Raw genomic sequence first — 9,853 nt, 5'->3', positions numbered from 1 at the left:
AGCAAATCCTAGAATGGAGAGTCTAACTCATGTCTTCTGACTAAATCTCAGGCTCCACACTACACCATGCTTGTCTGCTCACTGAATGAAATGGAATGAAATCTTGGTCTCATGAAAACAAAGGCTGAGCAAGTTAGAAGTAAGATGAACAAGATAGATGGGTCAGGAAGATGTTCCATAGAGTTAAAACTCCCCAAGTTTCATTAACAGAAAAGGACTCCGAGGCAGCTATGACAATATGACTTCCAAAGGAGATCTGATATGGGAAGACTCATTCTCCCCGGTCTCGCTTTTCTTATCTGGGGGAAGCCGTCATGATTCTTGTTTCCCCTGCTCTGCCTCTAACGCCACAAATTCCAGCCATCAGAAACAAAAGGGATGATTGGAGAGAGAGCTTTCCCTGAGGATGAATGACATAGCCATCATTCATATTAGGGATCAAATGTTCACCCAGGAGGGTTCTCTGGCCAGGGGCCTGGTAGCAAAATGAAATAGAGAATGGAGGCAATTATCTGGCAGATTCAAACAATACAAAACCCTTTCTGTGACAATTTGTAAAACACATAAGAATTCCCACACTGGGTCAGTCGCCTGATCTGGCCATCTGAGGAGTCTGTCTCCGATAGGAGAAGTAAGTGACATGTTACAGGAAGCCACCATGGGGTTCACTTGGCAATCTCCAAGGTAAAAGAGGTCCCCAAATACCCCACTTTCCTGCATTCATCCAACAGGGCTTCCTGGTCAGCTGCAGTAATGATACCAGTGTGCATTTGTTTATAAAGCTCTTAATACACTTAACACTTTACACATATGTTATTTGGTCCTTACAGTAAGCATGTAAGGTAAGTAGTACAAGAATCAGTGACTCCGTTTGAAGCCTTTGGATCCTGAGACACAGGGAAGTGATGTAACTTGCCACAGTCACATGGCTGATGATGAGCAGAGACAGGATGACAACCCAGATCTGTTAACTACAAATCCAGCATTCTCTCTATTAAGAAATCAACATCAAGGCAAATTCTACTTTTGTCTACAATTGCCTTTTTCCCTTTGCAACTTGTGACAGTCAGCGGGGGTGACATTTTGGCCTCTCCTTATTCATTTCTTTACTGGGACAATTCAGTTAAGAGTATGTTGACACCACAGAAAAAGCGGTAAGCCAGGATAGCTCCCCCAGGGAGCCTCCACATTATGACTCCAATATGGGAATCTCATAAGGACTATAAATCCTCTGCCTTTTTTTAATTAACATTACTGCTGGGTAGAAAATTCAGTTCGGATTACTAGGTCATGTTGTTCGTCATGGATGGTAGGGACAGATGTCAAAAAAGGAAACCAAATAAAACCTTCCCTGTAGTCAATGCTCTGAATTTCAGTTAAAAAAATCTCACATTTCTCTAGAACTTCACAGAATGCTTTCCCCATGACAGTCCAATGAGGTTGTCAGTGTAGGTTTTATTGAGCATGATTTACGGGTTTTAAAGTTAGAATTCTAGTGCAGACTTTCAGATTCAAATTGTCATAAAGTCACCTGTGTATCGTGGTGGGTGAAAGATGAAATCTCCTATAAATCAAAAGGGAATAAGGTGATTAATTTTGGGAACTGAGTGAACCACACTGAATCCATCTTGAGATTCAATTCTGAAGTTAGTTTAGTTGCTATTCAATTATGGGCTGAGTCCAATTTTTATTTTGTAAGAAAACTTCATTATTTGTGGGAATTGGGGAAAAAAAACCTTATTATATTGTTTGAACCCAGCCCTGCACGTCTGGGAAACTGGACCATCACTCCCTGCTGCTTAGAGCCTTAACTACCCTTAACTAGGGGCTTAGGTTATGCTGACCAGAAACTTGGTCAGATCAAAAGACTGATACAAGGAGTTTTCTCACAATTATACATCTCAAGCAATCCTTATGTCTAATCTGAAAACTGCCCCCATACCATACTTATCAATCAGTTATTGTTCCTATGTTTCTTTGATTGTGCACAGATATCTGGAGGGAGTGAACACTTCTTTTTCTGAATTTAGGGAATTGTATCCCCTCCCAACTTGGAAAGTCCCTAATCTTTCTTCCAAATAGAAATCATATTACCTATCCAGGTTAATTGTTTTAATTAATTGGTCTTATTTAATCATTTTAATGTATAAAAGTGTTTCTCCCTATATTTGGGGTCCAGCTCTAAACTGAGGAAGGGGCCTGATCCCAATTTGTTAGCCAATTGACATGCATTGCTTAGTAAATCAAAATGCTTGGAAGCTCGAACCTTTGTTTCCTCAGTTACTTCATCTTTCATCTGCCACAGTATGTTGGTGAGTCTTGCTTTCCCTGAAAGATTCTAAGCTTTGAGGGTGGCAAGGATCTTATTCATATCAAGAAACATGTGATGAATGTGTGCATATATGAATAATTTCATGACTGAATGAACAAGTAAGCAAATGAAGGAATTAGTGAATGGATGGATGGATGAAGGAATGAATGGAGCAAGGAATGAATGAGTAAAAGGCTGAGTGAATACATGAGTGAATTAATGAGTTAGTGCTTGGCCAGATGGTCTCATGGTTGTTTAGATGGATGTTTCAGTGAATGGATAGATAGATGAACACAAGGAGAGCCAAGGCTTACTTCATTCCTTTTACTATTTTCAGAGAAATTTATTTTTTCCAGTCCTCACTGCTATCAAACAGGATTATTTTTTGCTACAAAAAGTAGCTTTCTAGGTCGACCTGAAATATTGTTCTCCCTTTGTAAAAGAAAACTATTTTGTGTCAGGCAAATGTAAGAACAATTTTGATGTGACAGATAGAATATTGACACTTTTCACTACAAAAATAGTTTTTTGGTTTAAAGTAATGAAATGTCAGACATAAACATATTTTTAAAAAAATGTATTTACAGATTCTTTAGTCTAAAATGAGAGGCAATGCATCATAAGACAAGGGCTTTGCAAACACTAAGTACCTTTTAAATATGACTTATCATCATCATCAATCAAAGAATATTCACCTTGAAATGAGAAGATCTGGTTCCTTTGTCCACATTCTGCCACTTATCAGCCATCTCACCTTGAACAAATTATTTCAACTCTAAGACTGTTTCTTCATCTGTAAAGTCATCATAAAATTATATGCATTATTTATCTCACAGCAGTGTTGTTAGGATCCAATGAGATAATGTACTTTTAGTGCCTTGTAACTACATAGTGTGATATAAAAATCCCACAAATTATTGTTTTTAAAAATATAACCATTGTATTGTAGTCCTCTGTGGAACCACACAAAGCAAAATGTTGTTTTGGGAAATACACAGATAACTTGGTAAATGGAAAAAGTCCAGTGAGTCTACCACATGGATATATTTATAATTTGAACCATGTTACATAGTGAGGAACAGGGAACAAAATAGGGAATACGGTTATGGGGAGGGATCCACAGTGATGGCCACACATCCCAGTTCGAGACCAGGAAATAGAATATAGATTCTGGGCAAATAGAGAAAGAAATGATAATAACATATACATATATGTTGTATAAATGTATCATTTTGTGATTACAAAGCAATATACAGATTATAGATAGATATAAACACATTATGCATAGTTATGACATACAAAAGATCACAATAAGCAGGTTGTTCAAACTTTATTATAGATAGCTACCTAACCTCCTCTTCTTCCCCTTCTTCCTCTCTTCATCCCTTCATCCTCCTCCTCCTCTTTTCTCTATCCCTCTCTTTATCTCCCTCACGCTCCCTACTTTGTCCTCTTTTCATATCAATCCTGTGAGATACAGTACCTGTGCAATAGTAAATATTGATTCAGCACATATTGTATACTGAGTACTATGCTATGAACCAGAAAACAATGCAGAGTTCAGATAAAATAGTCCCTGTCTTCATGGAGCATTAGAAATTAGTAAAGCAATCAAAAACCTCCAAGAAAAACATGAACTGGTCTCAGGCCATGGAAGAGCTCAAAAAGGATTTGGAAAAGCATGTTAGAGGAGTAGAGGAAAAATTGGGATGAGAAATGAGAATGATGCAAGAAAACCATGAAAAACAAGTCAATGAATTGCTAAAGGAGACCCAAAAAATACTGAAAAAAATATTGAAGAAAACAACACCTTAAAAATAGACTCTAAAAAGCCAATGAGGAGAAGAATGCCTTGAAAGGCAGAATTAGCCAAATGGAAAAAGAGGTCCAAAAGACCACTGAAGAAAATACTACCTTAAAAATTAGATTGGAGCAAGTGGAAGCTAATGACTTTATGAGAAATCAAGATATTATAAAACAGAAGCAAAGGAATGAAAAAGCGGAAGACCATGTGAAATATCTCATTGGAAAAGCCACTGACCTGGCAAATAGATACAGGAGAGATAATTTAAAAATTATTGGACTACCTGAAAGTTGTGATCAAAAAAAGAACCTAGATATCATCTTTCAAGAAATTATCAAGGAGAACTGCCCTGATATTCTAGAGCCAGAGGGTAAAATAGAAATTGAAAGAATACACAGATCACCTCCTCAAAAAGATCCCAAAAAGAAAATTCCTAGGAATATTGTCACCAAATTCCAGAGCTCCCAGGTCAAGGAGAAAACATTGCAAGCAGCCAGAAAGAAACAATTTGAGTATTGTGGAAAAACAATCAGGATAATACAGGATCTAGCAACTTCCACATTGAGGGACCGAAGGGCTTGGAATATGATATTCTGGAGGTCAATGGAGCTAGGATTAAAGCTGAGAATCACCTACCCAGCAAAACTGAGTGTCATGCTCCAAGGCAAAATATGGATTTTCAACAAAATAGAGGACTTTCAAGCTTTCTCAGTGAAAAGACCAGAGCTGAATAGAAAATTTGACTTTCAAACACAAGAATCAAGAGAAGCATGGAAAGGTAAACAAGAAAGAGAAATCATAAGGGACTTACTAAAGTTGAACTGTTTTGTTTACATTCCTACATGGAAAGATGATGTGTATGATTCATGAGACCTCAGTATCATAGTAGCTGAAAGGAATATGCATATATATGTTTGTATGTATATATATATATGTATATATATATATACATATGTGTGTGTCTATGTATGTATATATGTAGGTATATATATATATGTATATGGAGAGAAAGAGAGAGAATGAGAGAGAGAGAGAGAGAGAGAGAGAGAGAGAGAGAGAGAGAGACAGAGAGCAAGGGCACAGGGTGAGTTGAATATGAAGGGATGATATCTAAAAAAATAAAATCAAATTAAGGGATAAGAGAGGAATATATTGAGAGAGGGAGAAAGGGAGAGATAGAATGGGGTAAATTATCTCGCATAAAAGTGGCAAGAAAAAGCCATTCTGTAGGAAGGGAAGAGGGGCAGGTGAGGAAGAATGAGTAAATCTTGCTCTCATCGGATTTGACCTGAGGAGGGAATACCATACACACTCAATTGGGTATCTTACCCCATAGGAAAGAAGGAGGAAGAAGATAAAAAAGGGGGGATGATAGAAGGGAGGGCAGACAGGAAGAAGAGGTAATCAAAAAGAAACACTTTTGAAAAGGGACAGGGTCAAGGGAGCAAATTCAATAAAGGGGGATAGGTTAGGAAGGAGCAAAACATAGTCAATCTTTCACAACATGAGTATTGTGAAAGGGTTTTACATAATAATTGGCATGTGGCCTGTGTTGAATTGCTTGCCTTCTTAGGGAGGGTGGGTGTGGAGGGAAGAGGGGAGAGAATTGGGAACTCAAAGTTTTAAAAACAGACATTCAAAAACAAAAAAAAAGTTTTTGCATGCAACTAGGAAATAAGATACACAGGCAATGGGTCGTAGAAATTTATCTTGCCCTACAAGAGAAAAAGGGAAAGGGGGATGGGAGGGGAGTGGGATGACAGAAGGGAGGGCTGACTGGGGAATGACGCAACTAGAATATATGCCATCTTGGAGTGGGCGGGAGGGTAGAAATGGGGAGAAAATTTGTAATTCAAACTCTTGCGAAAATCAATGCTGAAAACTAAATATATTAAATAAATTAAATAAAAAAAGAAATTAGTAAAGCAGGGAGACTAGGCACAAGTACAGGTAATTATAATGCACAATATTACTTGATAAATATATCAGGGAGCTATAAAACACATTTCTTGGTGAAGTCCAAAGGTCATTACCAACTTAGGTAAATAGAAAAGAACGTCTGAAGGATGTGGCATTTGAGTCACAATGAAAAGATGGGTAAGAATTAAATAGGCAAACATAAGGGGGTATATTCAGGTTGACTGAGCAAAGAGGGGCAAAGGGAAAAAAAAGGAAAGAAAGTACAGTATATGGTAGGGGAGGGAAGACAGAGTTGCCTAGTAATAGAGATAAGATTGGAAAGATGGGTTGACATCGAGTTGTAGAGGGGCGTGAATGTCAGGCCAAGGGATTTAGATTTAACTCATTAGATAATAGGGAACCAAGTAAGATTTTAGAATTGAAAAATTACTTGTAAACACACATGCATGCATGTGAGTATTATAGATATAATAGAAATATTAGAAGTGTAGAAGTAATAGGAATATTATTTTGTCTGCAATATGAAGGGTTGATTGGAAGAGTCAGAGTATGGACTTGAGAAGATCTGTTAAGAGATTATTGCCAATAGTGTGGGCAGGGTTGTAAGGAAGGCGTGAACAAGAGTAGCAGTGGGAAGCCTGAGGAAGGGACTGATACAAGAGCTGTTACAGAGATGGACTCCTTATGAACTGGTAATTAATTGGATGTGACAAGTGAGGGAGAAGGAAGAGTAAAGTTAACCTCAAGATCATTATTTACCTAGAATAGGAGAATGTCAATATTACAAATGGGAATAGTGAAGTCACAATGAAGAGTAGGGTGGGAGATAATGAGCTAAGTTTGGGATATGTTGAGTTTGAGGAGCTAGTCAAAGTGGATATATCATGGACATTTGGAGGTATGAAGCTGGAATTCAGAGGGGAGGTTGCAGTTAGAAATAATAGATTTGAGAGTCACCTCCATAGAGGTGCTAGTTGGATTTTACTCGATAGGCAATAGGGAACCAATGAAATTTTTTGAGTTGCGAAATTACTCACATAGAGATGTATTATCTCTGAAACAGAGACCATGAAATTGTTCACTCTCCATGAAACTGTCAAGGGAGAGATAAGAGAAAAGAGAAAATAGGATAGACCTTGAGGGAAACTCATATAAAGGAGTAGGAGAGAGTTTGTAGAGTTTAGTAAGAGGAAGACTAAGTGACAGCAGAAGCAGAAAGAAAAAGAGGAGAGTGTGATGTCTGAAGCCTAAAGAGGATGTAGTATCCAGGAGGGTGGGGGAGGAGTAAAGAAGATGAGGAAACTGAAAAGCCCATCCAATATGATAATTAAGAGACCACTGATGACTTTGGGGTGCCTAGTGAAGAAGAGTGACACTGGGCATAGGCAACGTTTTGAAGAAGTTCTACAGGGAAGAGGGAAAGAGGAATGGGAGAACAGACGAACAGCATTGAAGAGTCTTCTAATTATAGTCCGGTAGGAATGTGACTGTGACAAAGGAGAGAAAGAGTATATGTGAAATAGAGCAGATGACTGTTATGGGGTGGGGGCAGGGGGCAGAGATGAAGGGAACAGGTGGGAGGGTTAGCCTTAGTATGCGGTAGACATCTCTCTTCTCTGACCTAAGGGAATAGAAAGAGGGTGATACTGCCAAGAACATACGAGAAATGGAGGAGGGAGAGATGAGAACACACCCCAGATGGCCTCGATGTTCTAAAAAAGTAGGATTATTGTTATTATTAATAATAATTAACATTTATGTATTGTTTAAGGTTTATAAACAGCTATATACAGTGTTATATGTGTATCTATGTATGTATGTAAGTAGGGAGGCAGATAAATAAATATTCATTTGATCCTCTCAGCGCCTTTGTGTGGTAGGTACTGAAATTATATCCATTCTACAGATGAGGAAATTGAATTTGCAAAGGATTAAATGACCTTCATAAAGTGACTTGCACAGGGTCATATAATCTCAGAAATGGAAGAGACCTCAGAGTCTCAACTTTAGCCTTTTCCTCTATAAAAATTCCTTCTCCAGTCTACCTGATAAATGGTAGTTCAGATTTTTGTTTAAAAACATCCAGGGGAGGGGAGCTCACTACATCCTATGTTGTTTAGGGGTGGGGTAAATGGTGAGAAATAAGAGAGAGAAGAAAAGTTTTTTTTGGAAATGTGCCATTGGGGAATGAAATAAGAAATCCATAAGGTGAGAAGAGAAGGACTGTAGAGAAGCAAAAAAGACCCAGCTTATGTTATATGTAATGATGGTTCCCAGTCCCATCAGAGGAGCAGATTTGGATGCAGGTCTTCAAGTGGACATCAGATGATCATGTCAGGCATGCTATAGTGGGAATTGTATGGGTACAAGTTGGAATAGATGAACTCTGAGGTCCCTTCTATCTTTAGATTTCTATGATTCATTGATGCCCAGTGAAAAGCAAACTTCAAAAAATGACCATTGGTTCTCCCAACACCCATCTCAAATGTTCTCTATTCAGGATGATAATAATAGCTAGTATTTGCACAGCACTTTAAGGTTTGAAAAGTGCTTTCCATAAGTTGTCCTATTTCATCTCCATAACAACCCTGTGAAGTAAATGCTATAATTACCCCCATTTTACGGATGAGAAAATGGAGTGTCTGGAGCAAGGCTAGCACTCAGGTTTTTTTGATTCTAAGTCTAGTGCTCCAGCCATTTTGACATCTGGCAGGGAGAGAATCAGGGGTGGAAAGGCAGAATTCCTTCAGTTTTCAGAGGACAAGAAGCTTCCCCTAGGTCCTTCTTCTTCTGGAGTACATAGAGAACCCAGGACAGGCTGACATAGAGAGGAAAGCAGTGCTAATGCCCAAGATTGGATGACTGCTGTCAGCTCCATCAGAGAGAAACAGGCTTAAAACTGAAGTGCTCCAGTGGAGTCTGGATGACCATTTTGTTTTAGGAGAGATTCATGCTTCTGGCAGGGGTTGGATGAGAATGCCTCTGCTGGTCATCCATTTCTGCCAGATCTGTCCCCTCCTGCTTCTTAATGGAATCAGGTTCTCCAAAGATAAGTAGCATGTTGTAGGATGAAGAATCCTACTTTTGGAATCGGAGTGCCTTGGCTCAAATACTGACTGTACTATTCCTGACCTGTGAGACCATCTACAAGTCACTTAACTTTTCTCCCTCTAGGCTTCAATTTTCTTGTTTATAAAATAGGGGTCTGGACAAATGATCCCTGAAGATCCTCCCAATTCTAAAATCCTGTGATGCAAAAATATGAGTAAGACATAGACAGTGTCTTGAATAGTCAGTTCTTATCCTTGGGTCCCTAAGCTTTTTTTCTTTAATATTTTGATAACTATTTCTATGTAATTGGGTTTTTGAAAACTATATATTTTATGCATTTAAAAACTTTATCTTGAGAAGGGATCTGTAGGCTTTGCCAGACTGCCAAAGGGATCCACAGCCAAACAAATGTTCTGAGAGATGACAAATGGAAATGAATCAATCAATTAACATTTACTAAGCATTTGCTATGCGGGACACCGAGTTAAGCTCTGGGTATACAAAAAGAGGCAAAAAGAAGTCCCTACCCTCAGAGAGCTTATCATCCAATGTAAAGGGAAAGAGAGATGCTAAAAAAGAAGGGAACAAGATTTTTACTTCCTTCACAACTTGGTTTCAGACCATGTAGCATCTTGCTTTTGCATGGTGCAGTAGAAAGAAAAGTTATCTCTAGAAACAGAGCACCTGAATTTAAGTCTTGCTTCTGCTACTTAATACCTATATGACCTTGAGCAAGACACTTAAACTCTGGATCTTAGTGACTTCCT

The sequence above is a fragment of the Trichosurus vulpecula genome, chromosome 6, assembly GCF_011100635.1.
Source record: "Trichosurus vulpecula isolate mTriVul1 chromosome 6, mTriVul1.pri, whole genome shotgun sequence".
NCBI lineage: Eukaryota > Metazoa > Chordata > Mammalia > Diprotodontia > Phalangeridae > Trichosurus > Trichosurus vulpecula.
Note: the sequence above shows the minus strand (reverse complement) of the source record.